The sequence below is a fragment of the Macaca nemestrina genome, chromosome 7, assembly GCF_043159975.1.
Source record: "Macaca nemestrina isolate mMacNem1 chromosome 7, mMacNem.hap1, whole genome shotgun sequence".
Lineage (NCBI taxonomy): Eukaryota > Metazoa > Chordata > Mammalia > Primates > Cercopithecidae > Macaca > Macaca nemestrina.
In genome coordinates, this window is record NC_092131.1 from 37,253,755 (window position 1) to 37,279,201 (window position 25,447).

The following is a 25,447-nucleotide window of genomic DNA, read 5'->3' on the forward strand; positions in this document are numbered from 1 at the left end:
TGTATTGGGCATCTGCTAAGTGGTACGCGTTGAGACAACAAAGTTGGACAAGACATACTTCGTCTCTAGCCCAGAATGTGGAGCTTACATGTATGTAAATGACAATAAGAAGAGAATTGCAAATTGTGGTTAGAGGTATGAAGAGCATAGGGGATGGGAACCAATTTGAGATAAAGATGATCAGATAAAGTCACTACAAGAAAGCGATTTAAAGGCAGGATTTCTCAACTTTGGCACTACTGACATTTTGGGTCAGACAATTCTTTGCGGTAGGGGACTATTCTGTGCATTGCAGAATGTCCAACAGCATCCCTGGCCTCTGCCCACTGGATGCCAGTGGCACCCCCTGACTTCCATTTATGACAGCCAAAAATATCTCCCAACATTGCCAAATGTCTCTTAAAGGGCAAAATTGCTGTCTTTTGAGAACCGCTAATTTAATCTGAGACTTAAAAAATGAGGAGCCCATCCAGCGAGGATTGCACTGAGGGTCTTGTAGGCCACAGTAAAGAATTTGGGGTTTATTCTAAGTAGAAGGTAATCAACATTTTCCACTGGGGTGTCATTATCTACTGTGAATTTTGAAGAGATCATTCAGGCTGCGGAGTGGAGGATGGATTAACTGGAGTTATAGAGAAAGTCACAGCAGTCATAGGTGGCTGTTGCAATTGTCCACCCAAACCCAAGAAATGATGGTGGCCTCAGTTGGGTGTTGATACTGGAGATGGGGAGAAAATTTATGTTCAACATTTTCAATGTTTCAACATTTCCAAGAACATCCAGGTCTTGCCAATGGATTTGATGTGGAGATTGCATCCCCAAGAATACCCCCCACCACCGTGTTCTCTTTGCTCACTGAGTTCATGGTGCTCTGTCCCCCATGATTCTGGTTGATGGTGAGTATCTCTTAAGCAATGGTTTCTGCTCATAAACCTGGAAAGGTAGAGAAGGCAGCACTGATTAATGAATGAAGGCCAATCATGGCTAGAATCCAATACTTCACTTCCAACTTTCAAAGCCACTGATGATACAATCCTCTCAGTATCCCCAATGCAGTTGAGGAATCTTGTGTTCCTCACTAGAGATTAATGGAGGCATAGTTATCTGGAAGCTCAGAGTGGGAATAAGCAAAGCTGTTGGTTTTCATGACACTTGGCCATGGGCCTGTTGACAGAAGCTGGAGGGTAACTGACAGGCATTTGGGATTTGGGGACTGAGGCTCTTTGGCGAAAAGCAGTGTTCCCAGGAAAGTGGGTGAGCAGCAGGGACAAACTTTTAACAACATATTAGAGGTACAAGTAAGGCCTGTTTGTGAGTTTGTTTTTAATTGCATAGAACATGGTTGCCAGGATTTTAAATTGTAGTGCTCTAAGCATGTAATTAAGCGAGAAGGCTTAGTTAGCACTAGTTAGGATCCCAAGTTGTTGATGCAGCTTATGATAATGATCTTCTGATATTAAAATTCAGAAGCTGAGTGCGTGTGTGTACCTAGTCCCATTTGTATGTTTTTCCTCTGGGCCTCCAAGCTCCAGGTAAAAATAATCAGGCTCTTTAAGTGTGTTTTTTGTTGTTGGTGTGAAAATCCCTGTCTAGGTCTCGGTCTGGCTTGTGGCAATGAGGTTCAGGTGAAGAGGTTTCTGGATCTGAAACAAAGGTCGATCATCTCAGCCCAGTCATGAGCCATCCCAGCCACTAAAATGCTCCACGCAATCTCTTCTTCTGCCTAAAATCACAGAATTTTAGAGCTGGGTGTGAACTAAGCAATTATCTTCTCATTTTCTATATGAGAAATCTGAGGGCTGGAGTCGTGAACTGACTTCCTCAAAGCCACTCAGCTGATGCATGGCATCAAGAAATAACCAGGGGCCAGGTGCAGTGGCTCACATCTGTAATCCCAGCACTTTGGGAAGCCGAGGCAGGTGGATCACCTGAGGTCAGGAGTTCGAGACCAGCCTGGCCAACATGGTGAAACCCCATCTCTACTAAAAATACAAAATTAGCCAGGCGTGGTGGTGGGCACCTGTAATCCCAGCTACTTGGGAGACTGAGGCAGGAGAATCACTTGAACCCATGAGGCGGAGATTGATGCCACTGTACCACTGCACTCCAGCCTGGATGACAAGAGTAAAACTCTGTCTCAAAAAAAAAAAAAAGAAAGAAAGAATCAGGCCTGGAACCCAGCACAGAGTCCCTTCTGGTGTAACCCCGAGGTGCCTCACTGAGCTCCAGAGCATTCCCTCTCACCCTCCCTCCCCTACCTCCTTCCACATAAATTTGTACCCTTTTTGAAATCAGTGGCTTGTTTTCCCAGGTCTTTCTGCTGGAAGGGTGATGGCGACCCTGCTGCAGAGGTTTCATGGAGAGAGAAGGGGAGCATCACAGCTCAGTAACCAAAATGCAGTGTGAAATGGTAGGAGACAGTTCACTCTTCAAGTCATCAGGGAGCCATTTCACCTTGGCAAAGGCAGCTTACTTAGTGGACCGTAATGGCCTGGAAGAGTTCCTGCCCCTCCCTGAAGTGAGCAATTTCCTCTCTTCAGCTCTGTCTGCACTGGCCCATTACATCCTAAACACACGGTGCGTTTACCTAGCAATTATCTGGAGTGGGAGCCAGCCCTTTCAAGAGGTCCTCTTTGATCCTTCCTAGGAATATCCTGGGAGGTGGGTGGGCAGATGGAGGGCGTCTTGCTGGAGGAGGGAAAGTAAGGCACTCAGAGGGTTCCGAGAGTGTACCGGAGTCAGGACTGGGTCTCTGGGACCCCCGGCCACCTAACCCCTGCCCCTGCCTTCTGCCTGCTTGGACTTCACTGTTGCCCTGGCAGGTAGAGGACTTTAAAGAATCCCAGCTTGCTTCTCCCCAGGCCAAGGAAGGAGGTGGTTCTTATTAGAGGTGGATAAAGGTAAAGTGCCTGAGGATCTTAGGGATAGAAAAGCTTTTGTGCTCATTCAAGGTCCTGCATATCTTGGATGCCCTACTTTCATATGTTCTGTCCTACCTGCTTATAAGTTCATGTACTTATTGAAATTTATATTCTGATTTTTGGTTCCGAAGATAGAGACATTACACTTATTTGGAAATAGAATTCTTTACCCCGCTCCCTGGTATCCAGTGTTGGACCACACAAAACCCTCTCTAGAAAGAACAGAATCAACTCAATCACACCATCCTGTCATCTAGTGAGGCTGCAATGGGGCTGAGCAAGGGCTTGGGAACTAGTTCTCAGTTTGCATCTCAGCTCCCAGCACCATAATTAAGGGTGTTTTCTAACTTCAATTCCCATGGCTCCTCCCTGCACTCCTGTTTCAGAGCACTGGCCTCCAGGTTCTCCTTCCAATATTTGGTGCTTGCCTTGGGGCCTTTGCACATGTGCTTCCTTTTCTCTGGAATGCTCTTCCCTCTGAGAGCCACAAGCCTATCCCCTTCCCTTCTTCAGACCCTTGCTCAATGCCATTGAAGGGGCGTCATTTGTCTCGGGTAATATCCGAGCTCTGTTGTCTCACACCAGAGAAATCAAGGACACAGATGTACAAGAAGTGAGTTTAAGAGCGGACATTCAATAGGCGAAAGAAAGGAAAGAGAATAATTCTCTCTCCTCCAGAGAGAGAAGGAAGGGCTCCTGAGTGGGTTTTCTGGTTCTGTGGTGAAATGCACGGGGTTTTATAGGCGAGCTTGAGGAGGTGGCATCTGATTTACATAGGGCCTGCGAGATTGGTAGGACCAGGTGCACTATTTGCATAGCACACAAAGAAGCTGGCCATCCCACCCTAATCTTTTATTGTACAGATGGAGTCTCTACCTGACTGGCATGGGTTGCCTGCCTTTCTACTGCACATGTGGTGACAAAGAAAAGAGAAGAGGGAACCTCCTTGTTGAACACACCTGGCCCCAGGTAGCCTTTTCCTATCGGCACAGCTGCCGGCATTTACCTGTGCAAGCTTCGAGCTTGCTTATTTATGTCTGCAGATCGATTTTACAGGTGGTTCTTTGTTAGAAAAGAAATGATTTTGGGGCTGCTTTTTGTTGAAAGGGAAGCCTTACGGAGGACTCTCTTACCCTCACCAACTGCCTAAATAATTTCTTTTCAGCTTCTTTATCACCATCATGTGGAGGCTTTCCATGATCACTCTCTCTAAAACTGCAACTCTCCCCTCCCTCTCTCCATCATCTCCCTTGTTTTATGTCTCTCAATAACACTTCTCTCCCTCTGGCATTTCATATAATTGACTTGTACTTTTGTTGATTGTCTGCCCCAACTACAACGAAAGCTCCATGAGGGCAGGGATTTTTGTTGCCTTTATTCATTGCCATATCCCCACAGTCCAGAACGGAATCCGGCCCCTTGGTAGGAGCTTAACAAATATAAACGAATACATAAATTTGAGCAAGTAACTTACCAAGCTCATGTCCTGTCTCTCTTAAAAGGATGGCATGAGAATTAAATACAACAATTGCTATAGGGAAAAATAATTGCCAACATATATTGAGAGCTTATTCAGTGCCAGCTTTTAAATGTGCTAAATGCTTTACATAAATCACCTTATTTAGTCCCCACAAAAATCCTATGAGGTGAGTATTCTTTTAACCTTCATTTTACAGGTGAGGAAATAGGCTTAGAAAAGTTGAGTCACCTATTCAAGGTCACACAAAATTCAGACCCGTATTTGTTTGAGCTCAGAACCAGTACTCTTTTTTCTTTTCTTTATTATTTTAAGTTTTGGGGCACGTGTGCAAGATGTGCAGGTTTGTTACATAGGTAAACGTGTGCCATGGTGGTTTGCTGCATCTATCAACCCAACACCTGGGTACTAAGCCCCGCATGCATTAGCTATTTATCCTGATGGTCTCCTTCCCCCACCAACCCCAACAGGCCCCAGTGTGTGTTGCGGAACCAGTACTATTGACCTTGACAATATATGGCCAGGGCCTTGTGTATAACCATAGCTTGACTAGTGCTAATTCTCTTCTCCAAAGCACACAGTACAGCAGACCTGAACTGTCTGTCTGGCCTCTTCTTTTGGGAGCCTGTTCCTTCTACTGAAACCTGACATCTTGGAAGCATCCCCTGGTCTCAGGAGGCAGTGTGGTGTGGCAATGAGATGGCAAGTTTATTGACTGGGTGACCTAGGTTCTGACACCTGCTTTGCTCCCAACTTACTGTATGATCTTGGGCAATTGCTTCCCCTCCGTGGGCTGGGTTCTGATGGTATAATGAGCACTGAGGTCCCTCCCAGCTTGAACAGTGCTGGGACAATTGGAGGACTCCACAAGGGTGCGTGGTGTATGACTCATCTCAGAGGATCCTGCCCCCCGGCTGTGGCCTTGGCCCAGATCTGCTCATGAATGTAGTCTCTCCTACTTTGATGATTGCTGGGCTTTCCCCTCCCACACCTCTTGAGCTTGAATTTCAGGTTGCTGGATTTGAGTGGGAGGTTGGAGGAAGTAACCATCTAGTGATTTTCTAATCCCTTCTCTAGGGGAAAGACCAAGAGAAAGAAAGGAAGGCACAAGAGGCATTCCCACCCAGCATGGCACAGAGTCACAGCAGGAAATACAGTTCTCTCTGGGGAGCCCAGCACCCTGCAAACCTCAGGGACTGCTATAGCAAAGGACATCTACCCAACAGCCTCTTTCTCATTCCCCAGACCTGCCTTCTGCCAAAAGCGTCCCAAGGATCCCCTTCTTTGCTGACCCTAAAACTGTCTCACTTGAATTTCAAGTTCTTTTGTTGTTGTTGTTTGTTTGAGACAGGGTCTCCCTCTGTCACCCAGGCTGGAGTGCAGTGCCGTAATCACAGTTCACTGAAGCCTCGACCTCCCAGGCTCAATTGATTTCCCCACTTCAGCCTCCTGAGTAGCTGGGACTACAGGCACGTGCCACCACTCCCAGCTAATTTTGGTATTTTTTTGTAGAGAAGGGGTTTCGACATGTTGCCCAGGCTGGTCTCAAACTTCTGGGCTCAACTGAGGTGTACACCTCGGCCTCCCAAAGTGGTGGTACTACTGGTATGAGCCACCATGCCAGACCGAGTCTCAGGTTCTAAATTGAGAAATCATTTTTTCTCCTTGTGAAATAAGGATGAATAAGCCAAGTTAGCCAATGGCTTGAGTTGTTTTCCTCAATTCATTTAGTCATTCATCCATTCATTCAACATTTATGTTCTAGAATCTTTGCCAGAAACTGAAAGAGGAAATTAATTGGGTCCTGGCAAACTTAAATTGGGTAATTGGTAATTTGAGGAGAATTTAATAAAGGGACTATTTTCAAAGGGGAGGGCAGAGTGCAGGAAAACAAGGGGTAGTGCCGTCTCCTGGAGCCAGTAACATCAGGAAGATATTATCAAGCCTGGGCTGAGGGGATAAAGGGAGAGACAATTCCCGGAAGAAAAAATGAGTCAGGTGGAGAGGGCCACGGGGCAGAAGCTGTGCTTTGGTTGAAGGGCTCATCTAGCCGGTGAAATGATGACCTTGACCTGGACTTCACCCTCTTCTCTGCAGTGGCTGAATTCCATTTATGTATTTACTACAGATCAGCCTCCTGGGGCTCACAGGAGGACAGAGAAGGGTAGGGAGGGGATATGGAAGAAAAAACAGATGATTTCTAGCACAGAAATCAGACAGTTTTTGTCCCCGAGGAGCCTGCATACAGTGGGGGAGCAGCAGGGCAAAGCTGAATTACGGTGTGATGAATGCTTTAATAAAGATATGAACAAAGTATAAGAGGAGCGCAGGTGTTAGGAAATGAGCTGTCAGGGTGGGGTTAATGTGCCTGAAGGTGAGGGAGACAGTTGATTCCAGGGAAGAAGGTCCACAGGAATTGGTTCTCAAAGGCTGATTAGGTTTCTTCGAGGAGGTAATGTGTAAACTGAGATTTGCAATAGCAACAGAAATTAGCCGGGAGGAGTCCAAACATGGTGAAAAATGTGTAAAAGCTGGAGGTTGAAAGAGAGTATAGAACTCTTTGGGAAACTGTAAGTGAAGAATAAAGAGTGTAAGTTGTGTCGGGGATGGGCAGGAGATGAAGTGGAGTAGAGAAGAAGGACCCAGGGATGAAGAATTATTTTGCCCGACTAAGGAATTTGAAAATGTGTCTAAGGCCAATGGTAAGTTTTTAAAAGGTTTTCATCAGAGGAGTGGTAGCATTGTGTTTATGTTTTAGAAAATCACTTTGATTGAAGGGAAAAGAGTGGGTAAAAGGCAGATGGATTAGAAAGAATATTGTTTTTGTAATCTAAATGAGAGATGACAGCAGCCCAAAGTAAACTGGTAGAAGAGGGGATAGAAAGAGGTATTAAGAAGTCAAACTGGATGGGATTTGGGGATTGAATATAGGAGTTAGGTTCTGGGGAGATGGTGATATGGTTCACTGAGATAAGGAGCTTAAGAGAAGGAACAATGTGTGTGTGTGTGTGTGTGTGTGTGTGTGTGTGTATTGAGGAGGAGAGTGAATCATGGTGGAGAAGATGGAGGGGATTGATAAATGATCCAGTTTAGAGCATACTGAAGGGATGATACCAGGGGGATAACCAAATAGACCTGTTAGTGCTTTTTTTTTTTTTGAGATGGGGCCTCACTATATTGCCCAGTGTGGAGTCCAGTGACTATTCACAGGCATGATCATAGTGTACTGCAACCTTGACCTCTTGACCTCAAACAATCCTCCCTGCTCAGCCTCCTGAGAAGCTAGGATTACAGGTGCACACCACCATGGCTGGCTGTGTTAGTGCTTTGGACAAGCTGTTCAGAAGAGGTCTGGGTGGAAGCTATGGATTTGAGAACCATCAGCTGCAAACGATGATTGAAGCAATGGAGTCCATGAGATCACTGTGGAAAGAGCTTAGAGTGAGGAGAATAGAACACTATAGAATGCTGACTTTTAAAGGATGGCCGGAGGTAGAGGAATTCACTAAGGGGATGAAGGAGTGGCCTGAGAAGAAGGAAAAAAACTTAGAGAGAGTGGAGTCATAACAGCCAAAGAGAATATTGAGTTCTAAGGGGAAGCAAGAGGAGGAGTAACCTGTCAAAACATTGCTGAGTGGCCCTGTGCACAGGAGTTAGTTAACAGTATGATTAGCCTTTCTCTTTCTGAGTCTTTTAATCAGACAGATAAGAAGTATTTCCTGGGCATCTACAGTATGCTTATTATGAGCTAAATTGCCCTACAAATGTATAGGTTGAAGTCAGAACCTCCTGTACCGCAGAATGTGACTGTTTGGAGGCTGAACCTTTATCTGTCTGCTTGGGCTGCCATAACACAATACCACAAACTGGTTGGCCTAAACACCAGAAGTGTATTTTTTTTTTTCTCAGTTCTGGAGACTAGAAGTCCGAGATTAAGGAGTAGCCTTCTGATGCAGGTTCTCTTCCCAGCTTGTAGATGACTGCCTTCTCTCTGTGTCCTCACATAGTGGATGGAGAGTGAGTGATGTCTCTTCTTTATTTTTAGTTTTTAAGACAAGGTCTGGCTCTATCGCCCAGGCTGGAGTGCAGTGGCGCAATCTCAGCTTATTGCAACCTCTGCCTCCTGGGCTCCCACCTCAGCATCCTGAGTGGCTGGGACTACATGCATGCAGCACCATGCCTGACAAATGTTTGCATTTTTTGTAGAGATGGGGTTTTGCCATGTTGCCCAGGCTGGTCTGGAACTCATGAGTTCAAGCAATCTGCCCGCCTTGGCCTCCCAAAGTGCTGGGATTGCAGGCATGAGCCACTGCGTCCAGCAGATGTCTCTTCTTATAAGGACACTAATCCTATCAGAGAAGGGTTTCACCCTCATGACCTCATCTGACAATAATTAATTCCCAAAGGTCCTATCTCCAAATGCCAGCAACATATGAATTTCAGTGGGGATACAAACATTCAGTATGTAACATTTCCCAATATTTGTTCTCTGATCTGTGATAACAGAAGGTTCAGCTGGGTACTTTGCCACATAACTAAAGATATTTCTGGGCCAGGTGCAATGACTCACACCTGTATTCCCAACACTTTGGGAGGCTAGGGTGGGAGGATTTCTTGAGCCCAGGAGTTTGAGACCAGCCTGGGCAATACAGCAAGACTCTGTCTCTACAAAAAAAAAAAAAAAAAAGAAAGAAAATAAAAAATTAGCCAGGCGTGGTGATGCACACCTGTAGTTCCAGTTGCTTGGGAGGCTGAAGTAGGATCACTTGAGGTGGGAGGATGGTACTGCGGCACTCCAGCCTGAGTGACAGGTCAAGACTCTGTTTCTTAAAAACAAACAAACAAAAAATACATATCTTTTGTTAGAGCATATTGAAGTGATGGTACTAGGAGGATAACCAAATAGACCTGTTAGTGCTTTTTTTTTAAGCTGGGGTCTCACTGTGTTGCCCAGTCTGGAGTCCAGTGGCTATTCACAGGCATGATCATAGTGTACTGCAACCTTGACCACCTGACCTCAAACAATCCTATCTGCTCAGCCTCCTGAGAAGCTAGGATTACAGGTGCACACCACCATGGCTGGCTCTGTTAGTGCTTTGAACAAGCTCTTTAGAAGAGGTCTGGGTGGAAGCTATGGAGATATATATATATATATTTCCTGGTCTCCTTTGTAGTTGGGTGTGATCATGTGACTAGGCTCTGGCCAATAGAATGTGAGTGGAAGTGATGTGTACAGCACCACAATGGTACCCACTTTAGGAAAGAGGCATATTCTCCCCTTTCACCCTTCTTTCCTTCTTGCTTCCTGGAAGGGCAGACATGTGGTGGTGGGAGCTGGAACAGCCATATTGGACCATAGGATGGAAACCTTGTGTTGAGGATGGCAGAACATGAAGCTAGAAAGGGCCTGTACACCAGACACCACATGGGCACTCTATCAGCCGGGACTGATTTTATATGGACTGTTACTTGTTTAATCCACTATTATTTTGTTCCTTATAATAACAAGTAAATGGCTATTCTAATATACCTAGGATGGAGCTAAACCATGGTAGAATCTCCGGTTTGTACTGTACACAGTGGGCCCCATCTCACTGTGCTATTATCATGTGCTAGATATTGTGTTAGATCTGTGTTATATATTAGAATTATTTTATCTAATTCTCACAATGGCTCTGTAAGGTAGGCATTATTAGCCCTGTGTTAATGTTGAGGAAACTAGGCTTCAGAGAAGTTATGTCATTTACCCAAAGGAGCTCTGTCAGTAGGTGACAGAGTCAGGGGTTGAATCTAGGTCACTGGTTCTTAACCAGAGGCAATTTTGTCCCCCAGGAGACAAGTGGCACTGTTGAGAAATTTTTGGTTGTCACAAGTAGGGGTTGGAAGGGATGCACTCAAGGGTAACAGGAATGCTGCTGAACATCTTAATATGCACAGGACAGGCCTCACAGTGAGGAATTATCTGGCCCCAAATATCAACTGTGCTGAGGCTGAGAACCCTTGAGGACCCTTCTACGAAAAGCTCATTACACCAAATTGGGAAATGGAAGTTAAAGAGGGAGTTATCAAAAAAATGATACAGAATAATGTCATGAAAATAATATTTTAGGAAGCTAAACCTGGAGTGGTGAGAAGAGTGAGCTGGAGAAGGGAGAAACTGAAGCTAAGAAGATTATTATTGGAAGTCACAGACCAGTCCAGGTGAGAGGCGGGAAGGACCTGGAGGGGTGGATTGTTGAGGTCCATAAAGGGAAGACAAGTTAAGTGCCAGTGGCAAGAACTTGACTGAGAACAGGTAGAGGATGCGAGAGGCAGGGAGAAGTGAAGGCAGACAAGGCAGTGGTGATTTCTCTTCTTCATGTGCATCCTCTCTTCTTCCCCTTCCTCCACTTCCTCCTCCTCGTCCTCTTCCTCCTTTCCCCTCTTCCTCTTCTTCCTCCTTCTCCTCCTCTTCATCCCCTCCTCCTCCACTTCTTCCTCCTTTTGCCCCCTCCCTCTTCCCCCTCTTTTCCCTACAGCCCCCTGCCCCGTTGGCATCTGCTTCTATCTTCCTTCTTGCTGACCCCTTTCTCTAATGGGTGTGCGCTATCTTCCGCTGACCCCCAGTTCTAGGCCATGGGTCCCACCCCCATCAAATGTAACATGGAAAAATCTGTTTCCTCAGCTTTGTTCGCTGTGACAAGAAAGAATAAGCTCCCACAGTGACAGCAACAGACTCTGACACATATTTTAAATCTTACTTCTCTTTCCATTTCCTTTAAAACTTTTGGCCTTAAAAACTTTGACCAGTGTGTAGGATTGTTATAGAGACAGACAAGTAGTCCAGGAAAGACCCTCAGGGAATTTCTGACATGAGGGAAGAGGAAGGAAATCCTTTGTCTCACTTTTGTTGTTTCCTTTGGAATGTTTTCCAAAGGACACTGGCCTATTGACAAGGCATCCCAAGGGCTTTGGGGCTGGCCCTTCCCTTTCCTTGTCCCTGGTTTATGTCTGTCCTGGTAGCCTGGTGCCTGCTTCAGGGCTGGGAACTGGGGTTGCCAGACATGCTCTGAGCTCTGCTGGCAGAAGCACTTGTGTTTGGCCTCTATCTCTGCTTCCCTGTCCTTCTCTTCCCCATGTCCTGGGTAGCCCTGTTGAAAGGCCAGTGGCATCTCATGCCTTCAGAAAAATTTAGACAATAAAGAGGCTGCAATGATGAGCTGATTGCTTTCAGGGCTGACAGCTAAAGTCTGTGTCAACACTGAGTCAACCATCCAGAGGGAAGGTGAGCACCTTCAAGCTAATGCTGGGTTTCCAGCTCCTCCCATTGGCTTGTGAGACGTGCTATGTCCATTTCATCTCTTCTCTCCCTTCAGCCTGTGTGCATTCCTCTCCTCTGGGCCGACTGCTCACCTGCTTTCATTCTGTTCTTTAGTATTCTGTTCTCTCTCTCATCCCACAATATCTTCAGTGAGAACCAGGCCTTGGAGAACGGAGGGAAGTCCAGGTTCCCCTTTGGCTTCTGGCTCCCAGTGTCCCCTTTCTGTGTTCTTTGCTCGCCCTCTTTCCAGGATCTGCCTTCTCCATGCTTCTCCACCCATCGCATCACCACCTATTCCTAGGAAGGATTTGGATACCAGTCGTGTGAATCTTCAGCAGCCTCATGGCATGATATCTTCGAACACACATGCACTTGGGAACTTAGTAGCTTGGGTTGGAATCTGGGCCCTGTTCCTTACATGCACTTTGAATATGTTAGCAAAAGTCTCCATGGTCAAGCTTCCTCAATCTGTAAATTGGGGCTAACAGTATATATCATGCGATTGTGAGGATTAAATGAGTAATGCATGTAAATACTTTGGACAGTGCCTGGCACATACCTATAAAAATTAGGTATTACTACCATATGAATATAAATGAATGTGCTGTACCTCAATAAGGAGTTCGGTGAGTAGGAGAGGCCCCCTTCCGTGCCATGGCAAGCTCAATCAAGGGCCACCATGGGGTGACCAGGCTGTGGAAATGGCCAGATCAGTGCCTGCTGCCATCAGCATGGCCAGGTGAACGTTGGTGATGACCAGAAAGGGCTGAACCAAACGCTCAAATCAGCACAGTGGGCTTGATACTTTGGGAGCCACTGTGGAGAAGAAGAGCACAGTTGAGATAGGGAATGGAAAGTAGGTTCTGCATAGGCAGGGGTAATGTCATTCCTCCTGTCACGGGGCTGCAGGGTGAGCATCAGGCCAGCCATGCAGGAGAACAGAAAGTGCTCACTGCTGCAGGAGGGGTGTGTGCATGGCCAAATGGAAGACGTATTGCTTCCCTAGGAACCTGCTAGTGGACTGATAGGAGGGACTGCAGCGTGTGGAGGGCTGACTGCCAATAAAAACCATTTTGTTGTCACCCCCCTCCATATCCTGTGCCCTTGTTCAGGTCCTCAAGGCAATTCATAGGCTTTTCTTTCCCCTCCCAGGAAAGGTCCCTTGGCAAAGCCTCTGACCACAGCCACACAGGTGTGTGAGTACAGTCTTCTGTGTGTGTTTTCTGCTTTCTCTAAAAGGAATGGAAAGCTTTTTTTTTTTTTTTTTTTGGACAGGGTCTTACTCTCTCTCCTAGGCTGGAGTGCAGTGGCATGATCACGGCTCATTGCAGTCTTTGCCTCCTGGCTCAAGCGATCCTCACACCTCAGCCTTGTAAGTAGCTGGCACTAATAGGTACATGACCACCACGCCCAGCTAATATATATATATATATTTTTTTTTTTTTGTAGAGAGAGGTTTTCTCCATGTTGCCCAGGCTAGTTCTGATTTTATAAAAGACACAGTATCATTACCCAGCAGGACGACAGATGTTAGAGATCCAGGACCTCCTCCTGGTGCTCCCTGACTCAATGGTGGGGCTATCTTCCCAAGGGTGGAGTGGCAGATGGCACATGGTTCCCCCACTCAAGGCTTTGGGGGTACCATTCATCCTGGGGCATCACTCACATCTGCAGTCCCAGGAGTTGCACAGGGTGCAGATTTGCCCAGGGACCCCAGCCTCAACAGGGACTCTGCTTTGGGATCCCTTCCTCCCTGTTCTTGTCTCTCTTTTGTGAAGAGCTGTGGGTGAGGAAAGGTGACCATGGGTACTGAGAGCAATCAAATTGAAATGCAGGGCTAGGAGAGGCCATTGCTTTGGCCAGAGAGAAAATTCATAGCAGAGGGAAGAGCAGGTCCCAAGCTTCCCCATCAGCCCCCAAGTCCCTGGTCTCACCACAAGCTTCAGAGGGCAGGATCCTGCCCTGGAGATGATGCACCAAAAGAGCTACCTCCCCACCAGTTCGTTAAGAAGACAAATGCCTGAGCCAAAGCTGCCGAGAACCAATTCCTTAGGATTCTTTTTCTGGCAACTTCCACGGCATTGCCAAGCTAATGGAGGGATCCCAGGGATCTATGTGATGCTGGGAGCAATAGGAAAAGTGGGAGCCCACAAGACGATCTGTCAGGTGTGTGCACCTAGCACAGTGGCCATGCCCAATGTCCTGATAGAGACCTTTGTAGTCCCCTTGGGCTCAGGAAGAACCATAATGCCAAATGACACAGTCACATGAAAGGGCAGGGCTGCAGCCACAGTGACTCAGCAGGAAAGCAGTTAGTTCCCCACAAGGAACTAGCTTGAGGAATATCTGAGGCCAGAGTGGAGTGGTTGGTCTGTTTGCTTTTATACTCTGCAACCCATTTATTGATACAACTGTTGTGTTTTTCAAAGTTAAGTAACATGCTATGCAAAAGTATCCTCAAGCCAAGTCCCCTAGCTCCAGGGGTGATTATCAAAATAGTGCCAGAAATTAATCCTTTTATGTGAGGATGTCGAGGAGGTCCTGGAGTCCAGGGGAAGGGGCCTTGGGTGGTTCAGGGCAGTGCTGTTTACCAGACTGGAAGAAAAGCAGTTTAATATTTTCAACAACCTATATCGATACACACGTGTTGGCTGAATGTCAACCCTGCCTGGCCCTCACCTCAAACTGAAGCTTTACTGCACAAGCATTGTGGTACTTACTCTTGCCTGAATATTGAAGAAACCCCATGCCTCATCTCCAAATCCCTCATATGGCTCTTTCTCCAATGTGAGTTTCAGAAGACTCTGAAGTGTGAGAAATCTCTCTGCTTTGACTAGTCTTTTGGGCAAGGCCTCATGTGTCAATAAGGGTGTGTCTCCTTCCTTTCCAGCTCAGTCCCAACTATTTTCTTTCATACAACACGTACTGTCCAGTGGAACTTCTTGCTCTTTCTTTTCACACACACCCTAAGCGTTCATGTCTGTAAGCCTTTGCTCCTGCAGTTTCCTCTACCTGGGTGCCTTTTCCTCTTCTCTCCTTGTGTCCAACTCATGGTCATCCTTTAAGGCCTTTGCAAATACCACCTTTTCCATGAAAGTCTCCAACTATTCCTCTCTTCAGAAATGATGTCTCTCTGTCCTGTGACATCTTAAAACAATTTTTTAAAACTTCAGTATGGCACTTTAGAATTTTGTTGTCATCATTACTGACATCATCAACATCATCATCATTTGGTTGGATTCACTGAGAATCTACTATGTGCCATGAAAATATTCCATGGTCTACAGTCTCATTTGCTTTTCTGTCTTGTAAAAATAATTATGTATGTATGTATGCATGTTTTCTTCCTTTCTAGCGTACAGTAATAAAGCAAATGGAATTTGGAATCAGATTTGGATTTGGACCCGAGTTCCATTATTTGGTTGTAGGACTTTAGGCAAATTACTCAGGCTTCCTAAGCTTCAGTTTTCTTGTTGGTAAAACAACGATAGTAACATTTACCTCATAAGGGGTAATTGTATTACATCAAATAATAATAATTGCCAGCATTTGTTCAGTGCATATTATATGCTGGGCAATACTCCAAGTACCAATTCTGTATTATTTAATAATTTAAATCCTCACAGTAACCCTATGAAATAACTAATAGTACCCTTACTGTACAGAGGGAGAATCTAAGGCAAAGAAGCCAGTCAGTGGAAAGCTGGAATAAGAACTTTGACTTTAGAATCCTCACTTTTATTTTATTTTATTTATTTATTTATTTTTACACTGAGTCTCACTCTATTGCACAGGCTGGAGTGCAGTGGTGCTACCTCGGCTCACTGCAACCTCTGCCTCCCGGGTTCAAGCAATTCTCGTGCCTCAGCCTCCCGAGTACCTGGGACTACAGGTGCCCACCACCATGCGTGGCTAATTTTTATAGAGACGGGGTCTCACCATTTGGCCAAGCTGGTCTCAAACTCCTGACCTCAAGTGATCCGCCCACCTCGGCCTCTCAAAGTGCTGTGATTACAGGCGTGAGTCACTGCGCCTGGCCAGAATCCTCCCTTTTAATCGTTACCAACAACTGCCTCTGTAGGGTGGATGATAGCTGGCCTGGGCTGGATATTGTCTGGACAGTACGTAGCCCAGTATCTGGCATGTATTTAAAAACTGGCAGCTGTAATTCTTATTCCCATTCTTATCACTCAGGGCTGGGATCTATCCTGTGCATCTCTTGTTTCTCCACAGCACCTCATAACACTAAGATCTTGCATTTGTTTACCATTTTCCATGTGCCAGGGATTGTGCTAAGCCTCTAGCCCTAGCAAATGAATAAATGAGTGATTGAATAGATGAATGAATGAAAAGATTAGACAAAAGCTCTTGAACAGTAGGCAAAGAACATCTGAAAAGAGGATTCAATTCATCCCTTCCAGTTTACTCGCCAGGAAAGAGGATGATGGGGTGGAGGAGAGGCCTCCCAGGGATCTGAATAACTCCCAGTATTCATCAGTATTTTCATTAACGACTTGAAAGATGGAGTGCAGAGTATGCTAATCAAATTGGTGAAGCCTGCGAGGCAGAATAGAAGCTGAGCACTTATGAGGGAAGCTGGAACTTGCAGACAGTGTACTTGACAAATTGGAGAAATAAACAGAGTCAATAAACAGAGCTTCAGGAGCTGCAGACTTCAAGTGGCTCCAAAGGATCAGCTGTCTCTAATGGATTTGCCCAGAGAGATCTTTGACCCTCTTTTCGTTGGTCTTCACCTGGCTTGACTGCATCTTTGGAGCAAGCCTGCCTGAGGGGTACACAGTTTCCTTGATGAGGGGACTTATTTGGGCCTGGAAGCCTGATGGACAAAGTCCCCACTCCAAAAGCTAAGCTGTCCCCGCACTTCTTCCTGGCCTATGCCTTGCTCACCTTACCCATCTGCCTGGCTGTGTCTCCATGGAGGGAAGGGGCTGGCTCCACCTGCTCCCAAAAAATATCAAGACTCAGTGAAAACATAAACTTACCCCATGTTGCCTGATCCCTACCCACCAAAATGGTGCTGCCCTTCTCTACTTCCCATACATTCCTGTTGTCAACTTCTTTTCCTATTTGAGGCTGCCCTGGAGGTGATTCTGACCTTGGCTTTTCTTGGGAAAATGTACTAGTGTGAAAGGAGGGGAAATGAGACAGTGCGATCTGCTGGGGAAACTCCACCTCTGCCCTGCCAACCTCTAGGAAGAAGACAAAGTCTAAGTGGTTTGGCAGTTACAGGAATGTGCGGGCATTAGAGTCCCAGCTTCATCCTTCTTAAGTTATGTGGTGTTAGGTAAGTTTTTTAACTTCTCTGAGTCAAGCTCTTTTGGTTACAAACAATTGAAAGACACTTGGTTTATCTTTTTTTTTTTTTGAGACGGAGTCTCGTTCTGTCACCCAAGCTGGAGTGCAGTGGCTCAATCTCAGCTCACTGTAGCCTCTGCCTCCTGGGTTCAAGCAATTATCTTGCCTCAGCCTCCCGAGTAGCTGGGGCTACAGGTGTACACCGCCACGTCTGGCTAATTTTTAGTATTTTTTGTAGAGTTGGAGTTTCACCATATTGGCCAGGATGGTCTTGATCTCCTGACCTTGTGATCCACCCATCTCAGCCTCCCAAAGTGCTGGGATTACAGGTGTGAGCCACCTCGACTGGCCTTCTTTCTTGATTGGCCTCAGGGTGCCTAGGACCAGACACTGACATTCCAGTCCACCTTTATGAAAAGCCTAAGAGGGAGGACAAATATCTCTGTATCCAAATCCACATTTCTGGGAAAAGGAAACTGACTGGCCCCACTAGAATCAGGTTTCTACATTGGCCCAGTCAGTCAGGGCTGGCCTGAGGAGTGGAGGGTGGTATTGCTGGGTATCCACAGGCCAGCAAGGGCCCATCTTTGTGGGTAAGTGAAAAGTTCTCAGAGAAAAGGAAATCACCCAATTTAGGTGTTCAGTGCAGTCTCTGAGCCTCAATTTTCACTTGTGAAAAATGGGGAAATATTACATGTCTCGTAAGAATTGAATAAAATATTCTATGTAAAATGCTTAGCATAGTGGCTGATACATAGTAAGGGCTGCCAGTTGAACAATTGCGCTTTATTCAAGATAAACCTCACTGGAGTTGGCAGGAAGATCCCTGAGGTAGTGTGGGCTTGGGAGGGGAAGGGTAGTGCAGAAGGCACAGGCTGGAGTGATATGAGTATGGGGAATGCATCTCCATTCATTTGTCTACTGGGGGAGACAGGGTTATAAACCATTGGAGGTATGGACATGCAAATGTTGTTCCTTCAGGAGGCCTGACTCCTAATTCCCAGCTGGAGAACAGGCCAGTGCTACCATGTCGTGGGTTTAAGCACCCAAACCATCCTTTCATTTATTCTTTCATTTAACAGATAATTGAATACCTAGTATGTGCCAACCTACTGGTTGCTGGAGATACAGCGTATTTGCATTCTAGTAGGAGAGAAAGACAATAAATAAAGATAAACAAGTAAAATATATGTTACTGGCAAGTGCTAAGGAGAAGGCATAAAGTGGGAAGAGGTATGTGACATGTCAGCCAGGTAAGTGAATGTTAACATTTTAAATGGGGTGGCCAGGAAGAGTCTTCCTAAGAAGGTATCTTTTGATTAAAGACCTTGAAAGAAGTGATGGATCTAGTCATGTTGTCTGGGGGTAGAAGTTGGGGTGGGGGAAGATAATTTCAGATAATGGGAACAGCCAGTGCAAAGGCCCTGAGGTGGGAGCCTGCTTGGCACCATTAAGGAATCACAGAGAGGCCAGTTATCGCTGAAGCAGATGGAGAGGCAGATCAGAGTATTATAGGACCCAATGATGTTGGACCCTGTAGTTCACAGTAAAGTACTTTAGCTTTTACTGTGAGTGAGGGAGAAGCCATGGGAGGGTTTTAAGCAGAGGAGTGACATGATCTGAATCAGGTTTTCAGGATTGTTCCGGAATAGAGTGCAGGCATCAAGAACAGAAGTAGAGAGTCCAGTTCGAGGGTGATGCTAGGGGAGCTAGAGTTATGTCTTGGAGCGGGGTGGTAGTAGGAGTGGTAGAAGTAATTAGATTCTAGATATATTTTGAAGGTAGAACTGACAGAATTTGCTCAACTACTGCTTTGGCCTACTAGCAGTGACATCAGCTCCGATTCCAGGCCCCCAAGGTGTAAGTTGGTACACGATCCTTCTTCCTGCCACCCAATCCTTCTAAAACATGTCTGTCAAACACGCTCAGAGGTCACCCCCATTTCCATGGAGACCTGAGGTTTAGAGGACTCCATGGGGTCACAGCCGTGGCTACTGGAGTCAGGAAGCTCTGACACTCTGAAACTCTCAAGAAGCATGAGGGATTTTTGACGGTGGCTGCAGCTCTCTTTCAATTTAGTGATCTGACAGTGGTCCCCGAAAGTCACATCTTCTTTCCCTTTTTAGTTTTGGGATGCCAATTTAGGGGTCCCAGGATTGAATTGTCAACCGAGGAACAAGTTGCCAACCTAGAAGGGCATGGAAGAACCAAGAACCATTAAGAAGTACTGAACTTGGAGTCCCTCCAAAATCGGTTTGTGTCCCAGCCCTGTCACCATGGGCCTTAGTCTCTTTAAAGGGGGTCCAATTAGCTTATTTCAAGCTCTAAAGGTCTGTGAAGTTTGGGCAAGAAAAATGTTTTGTTGGTCAGGTGCAGTGGCTCATGCCTGTAATCCCAGCACTTTGGGAGGCCGAGGTGGGCAGATCACCTGAAGTCAGGAGTTCAAGACCAGCCTGGCCAACATGGCAAAACCTCATTTTTACTAAAACTGCAAAAATTAGCCAGGCATGGTGGTACATGCCTGTAATCCCAGCTACTTGGGAGATTGAGGCAGGAGAATCACTTGAACCTGGGAAGCATAGGTTGCAGTGAGCCAAGATTGTGCCATTGCACTCCAGCCTGGGCAATAGAGAGAGATTCCATCTCAAAAAAAAAAAAAAAAGTTTTGTTATTGGAGATATTTACATCTGTAGACTTTGGCTCCATCAGAGTCCTCATTTTTTCAAATTGAGCCTCCTATACATCAAGAGAGATAGGTGAATTACATTTTTCCAAATTTTGACATGATGACAGAGAAGATGCCTTTCAGCTAGACTAGCAGGCCTCATCACGCTTCCATCAACAGGCCTCACTTCTGAGCCCCAGCTGGAGATGCTCACCTTGGAGGCAAGGAGTGAGTCAGCAGAATGAGGAGCACGGGAAGGCAACACCAGCAGTTTAGTTTCCTTGTTCCTAGTTGCCTTTACTCTCACGTTTCTAGTGAGTTGCCTTTTCAGAAAACAAACGAAACTTCGCGATTAGCCCCAGGGCTGCGTGCATGACAGAGGCACCGGGAGAGTTCTTGGGAAGGGAGCCTGTCTGTATTTTCAGTGCCACCAGGTCATTCTCCTTTCACTAGCTCTTTTGGGGCATCTGTCTGATGGGAGGACCTGTAGCGAATTTGAGCTCTCCTAGCTTTGGACAAAGGGAATCCCTCTTTTGTGACAACATAGGGCCTGCCAGCCATCTTGAAACCAGCTTGGGAGTTGCTCCTTCAAGCCAATGACATGAATGCCCCAATTCTCCCTTCGATACCCCTGAACTGGTCATCATGGCCCTTAAGACTGAGAACTAAAAAAAAAGTCCTAAGCCCCTCAGCCATATGCACAGATCCGCTCTTGGCCAACAAGACCCTAGAGAAAACTTAAAAACTAAGTTCCCAGCCAGGACGGGATGGGAGGTCAGACATGCCTCCTTATACGCCCTCCCTTTTGCAGTTTAGACACTGACCAGCACTAATGTTAAAAAAGAGACCATGGCTGGGCGTGGTGGCTCACGCCTGTAATCCCAGCACTTTGGGAGGCCAAGGCAGGTGGATCACGAGGTCAGGAGATTGAGACCATCCTGGCTAACACAGTGAAACCCTGTCTCTACTAAAAAATACAAAAAAATTAGCCGGGCATGGTGGTGGGCGCCTGTAGTCCCAGCTTCTCGGGATGCTGAGGCAGGAGAATGGCGTGAACCCGGGAGGCAGAGCTTGCAGTGAGCTGAGATCGCACCACTGCCCTCCAGCCCAGGCAACAGAGCAATATTCCGTCTCAAAAAAAAAAAAAAAAAAAAAAAGAGAAAGACCATAAGACTAATAGAACAGATCAATTGTAATAATAAAATATCAAGTTATAGGCCAGGTGCAGTGGCTTACATCTGTAAGCCCAGCACTTTGGGAGGCTGAGGTGGGTGGATCACCTGAGGTCAGGAGTTTGAGACCAGCCTGGCCAACATGGTGAAACCCCAACTCTACTAAAAATACAAGATTAGCTGGGCGTGGTGGCGCACACCTGTAATTCTAGCTACTCGGGAGGCTGAGGCGGGGGAATTGCTTGAACCCGGGAGGCAGAGGTTGCAGTGAGCCAAGATTGTGCCATTGCGCTCTAGCCTGGGTGACAGAGCGAGACTCCATCTCAAAAAAAACAAAAAATACCACGTTATAAACAGGACCTAAGGCCACGCCAGGCAAGGTTAAGTCATGAACCCCTACATTTAAAGAATAAACTATATCCCAACTGCCACAAGGGTTTTCTTCTTCTCTAGTAATCAAGCATTGGCCTCGGGATAAGCAATATTGAAACAACCGTAGCTTGTCCACTGCCAGATGCTAATGAACCGACCTGTTCCACAAGCCAAAACTACAGCTTTCATTGGACAAGAGGCTGATTTCAGTAACTTTCTCCTGATAAGTGCCCACTCACCATGGACTGGTTCTGGCATTTACAGAGCCTGTGCACTTGAGTGACATCATGTCTCTGCTTCACGTTTTGACATATAGGGCTTAACTGCAGTGCAATTAAATGGTAAGTCTCCACCCCAAAATGAATATGGGACTCATGTAAAATGCATGTTTGTTCAGTATGCATGCATCAGGACCCCCTTTATGAATATTTATAGTTCCTCCTATTACCTGTTGAATATGTATACTTAGCCAAATTTACCCTTCAGCATAAATTTCTGTTCCAACTTCTCCTCCCTTGAAGTGCCTGCTAACAGTCTCTGCCAAAGGTTACTTTCCAGCTTGTCAGGTTGACCACCCTGCAGGCTATAAACCTGTACCAGAAATAAAGCCTCTTCTCCAAACTTAGAGATCTCATGATTTTAAAGCTGACAAGACCATATTTCCTGAATGGCCCTGGAATGAGTGACGCGGGCTTGCTGACGATGCTGTTTGGGTGTCTTGGAGAAAGATTGATATACCATATAGTGGTTTTTTCCCCCAACTGAGACTCGGTGAACAAACTGTGTCAGAATCACAGTTCACTTAGGGATTTTGCTTTATGATGCAAAAGCTGGGATGCATAGACAATAATGAGATGGGTGAAGTGCGAAATGAGAGCAGTGGAGGCTGAGGAAAGGAGAGGTTTTCATTAGGGCAACTTTAGGGCATAGGTCTGCCCTCGTCTTAAGCTTTGTGCAGGAGTAGGTGAAGCTGAAATGGCTCTAGCTATTTCTTTGCCCTTAATTTTTACTGAAACTCTTTTTCTTTTTTGTGACACAGGGGCTCACTCTGTTGCCAAGGTTGGAGTGCAGTGGTGCAATCACAGCTCACTGTAGCCTCGACATCCCAGGCTCAAGCAATCCTCCCACGTCAGCCTCCTGAGTAGCTGGGACTACTGGCATGTGCCACCATGGCCAGCTGTTTTTTTTAATTTTTAGTAGAGATGGGGTTTCACCATGTTTCCCAGCCTGATCTTGAATCCCTGGGCTCAAGTGATCCTTCTACCTTGGCCTCCCAAAAGGCTGGGATTACAGACATGAGCTACTGCTCTGGGCCTAATGTAAATTCTTTCCCCTGACTATTCACTGTTGAGACCTCAGTGGGTTATGAATACTATTATATGCCTATCACCAAGGATGCAAAAATGAGTAAGACACATGGTCTTACTGGGCCTAATAGCATGTGCCTGTAATTGCAGCCACTTGGGAGGCTGAGGCAGGAGGATTGCTTGAGCTCAGGAGTTCAAGACCAGCCTGTGCAACATAGTGAGACCCCATCTCAAAACAAGAAAGACACATGGTCCCTGCCCTTGAACTTTTGTCTAATGTGAGAGACAAACATGTAAACTAATAATTAGATGCTCAACCCTTGGCTGAATAGCCAGAGATTACCTTTTAAAAATTCAAGTTGGTTGTTCTTAGAATAAGCTAATTCTTATTTAGGTCACTGCCCAAATATTTTGTGGATGAGAACCTTTCTTTTATATTTTCAGCAAGAAGCTATACTGGTTAAAAGACTTCGCTTAAACACTTACTATACTTTTATCCCACACTTGCCTGTGTAAAAGCTCAAAATTTCCCCTTTGAACACCCATGCTAATACCCCCATCTTGCTCTTTGTTCTTTTAAGTAGGCCCTTACCAGTCAAATGGTTTTGGTTCCCACCTCAAGATCATGGTATATCTCAGTAGATGATAAAGAACCATTTGCTCCAGCTCATATTATTGGCCTATACCTATGATCACAGCTTCCCAGTGCATCCCAGGTTCCTCTTCCTCAATCTTCTACATTCCGTTCTGTGTTTATCTGGTCTACACTATTCTTTTTTTAAGACAGGGTCTCACTTTGTCACCCAGGCTGAGTGCAGCTCACCGTAGCCTCCTGGGCTTAAGCAATCCTTTTCTCAGCCATCCAAGTAGCTGGAACTACAGGTATGCACCACACCCAGCTAATTAAAATTTTTTTTTTAATTTAAAAATGTAGTTTTAACAAGGAAACGACAGGCACAGTGGCTTACGCCTGTAATCCTAGCACTTTGGGAGGGCGAGGCGGGTGGATCATCTGAGGTCGGGAGTTTGAGACCAGCCTGACCAACATGGAGAAACCCTGTCTCTACTAAAAATACAAAATTAGCTGGGCTTGGTGGTGCATACCTGTAATCCCAGCTACTCAGGAAGGCTGAGGCAGGACAATTGCTTGAACCTGGGAGGCAGAGGTTGCAGTGAGCTGAGATTGTGCCATAGCACTCCAGCCTGGGCAACAAGAGTGAAACTCTGACTCAAAATAAATAAATAAATAAATAAATAAATAAATAAATAAATAATCCTCCCAACTCAGCCTCCCAAAGTGTTGGGATTAGAGGCATGAGCCACTGCACCTGGCCAGCACTATTCCTACTTATTTTTCAGATGGGGGTCTCACTATGTTGCCCAGACTGGTCTTGAACACCCGAGCTCAAGCAATCCTCTTGCCTTATCCTTCCAGGTAACCAGGATTACAGGCACATGGCTATCACACCAGTGAGACCACATGTCTTCCTCACTTTTGCATCTTTAATGATAGGCACATAATAGTATTCATAACCCACTGATCTCTCAACAGTTAGTGGCCAGGGGAAAGAGTTTACTACAATGCAGGCCAAGGGCAAGGAAAAGAAGTGCACCTCGAATACTCTTCTTTTTTTTTTTTTTTTTTTGAGATGGAGTTTTACTCTTGTTACCCAGGCTGGACAGGCTGGAGTGCAATGTCGTGATCTTGGTTCACTGCAACCTCCGCCTCTCGGGTTCAAGTGATTCTCCTGCCTCAGTCTCCCAAGTAGCTGGGATTACAGGCAGGCGCCACCACGCCCAGCTAATTTTGTGTTTTTAGTAGTGACAGGGTTTCTCCATGTTGGTCAGGCTGGAGTGCAATGGAGAACTCCTGACCTCAGGTGATCCGCCTGCTTCAGCCTCCCAAAGTGCTGGGATTACAGGCGTGAGCCACTGCGCCCGGCCATTGAATACTCTTCTATTCAGAGGTGCAAAGCCATCAGCCAATTCTAGACCCCTTGAGCTGCCTGAAATTTAACCAGAAGCTGATTTTGCTACTGTCCTCTTGCTTGTTTGCTCTTAGAAGAGCAGCCATAACTTCCCATAACTCAGACAAGTCAAGGGGTTGAAATGTGAGGCAATGGGTAGAGCTGCCAGGTTATGAACTAGGCCAACATGTGACCTTCCCAACAAAGCTCAAGATTCTGGTTCCCATTCCTGATAGGGCTCCAGAGGTCAGAGGCCAGACCCCAATCATTATGCAGCAATTCCAGAAGGAGAAACGGTTTGGGGGCCTGAATAGCCAAATGTGCCAGTGGGAGGGTAAAGGAAGCACCTCTGCCTTATTCTCTTATAACAAGCACCTTTTGGTTGGAAGTCATAGCTTTTCTTTTGTTTATCTAGTTAAAGGAAAAATCACTCATATGGTCAGGGGAGGAGAGAAGACACATATTATGGTTTTTAAAATCCAACTGTCTTTTCTTAGAGTTGGATAAAAGGCAGGAAGGGAGGCCAGAGGTTTTGCAGGGAAATCCCTTAAATATGCCTCTTTTTTTTTCTTTGCTTCATCAGCAAACATTTATTATGATATGCATATTACAATATGCAAGAATAGGTCCTTCTGCCTGAAATATCCTTCCTTCTCCTCCTTTCCTTTACAGCTTGGGCCTAATCAACAACCATTTATTCTTTAGACCTCAGCTCCCTGAGACTTTTCTCCCTTGAATAATGATAAGGCTTAAAATGCAAGCTGCCCCCAAATCCTCAAGTATGTGGAGATATTATTAATCATTTGTAGATTTTTCGCTGAAGGCACTTTTGATGTGGAAGGGAAGAAGGGTAGAGAACAGGGGCTTGAAGTGAGCGGGAGGAGGGGCTATAAGGTGGTCCCATGCAGGGTAGCAGGGAGGTTTAGGAAGCGGAGGCTGGGGATCTTACA

At 45.9% G+C, this 25,447-nt stretch overlaps 2 long non-coding RNA genes across 2 annotated transcripts; one reads left to right on the plus strand and one right to left on the minus strand.

The window, feature by feature from the left end:
• Window positions 1–785: 785 nt before the first annotated feature.
• On the minus strand, window positions 786–13,810 carry LOC105494313 (uncharacterized). The gene is made up of 4 exons (XR_011625354.1): window positions 13,633–13,810; window positions 12,309–12,514; window positions 8,971–9,063; window positions 786–933 (listed from the first exon to the last, which is right to left on the minus strand). It is a non-coding gene; the product is annotated as an uncharacterized lncRNA (long non-coding RNA).
• On the plus strand, window positions 9,702–12,192 carry LOC139364090 (uncharacterized). Its single transcript, XR_011625353.1, has 3 exons — window positions 9,702–9,906; window positions 10,508–10,599; window positions 11,949–12,192. It is a non-coding gene; the product is annotated as an uncharacterized lncRNA (long non-coding RNA).
• Window positions 13,811–25,447: the final 11,637 nt, after the last annotated feature.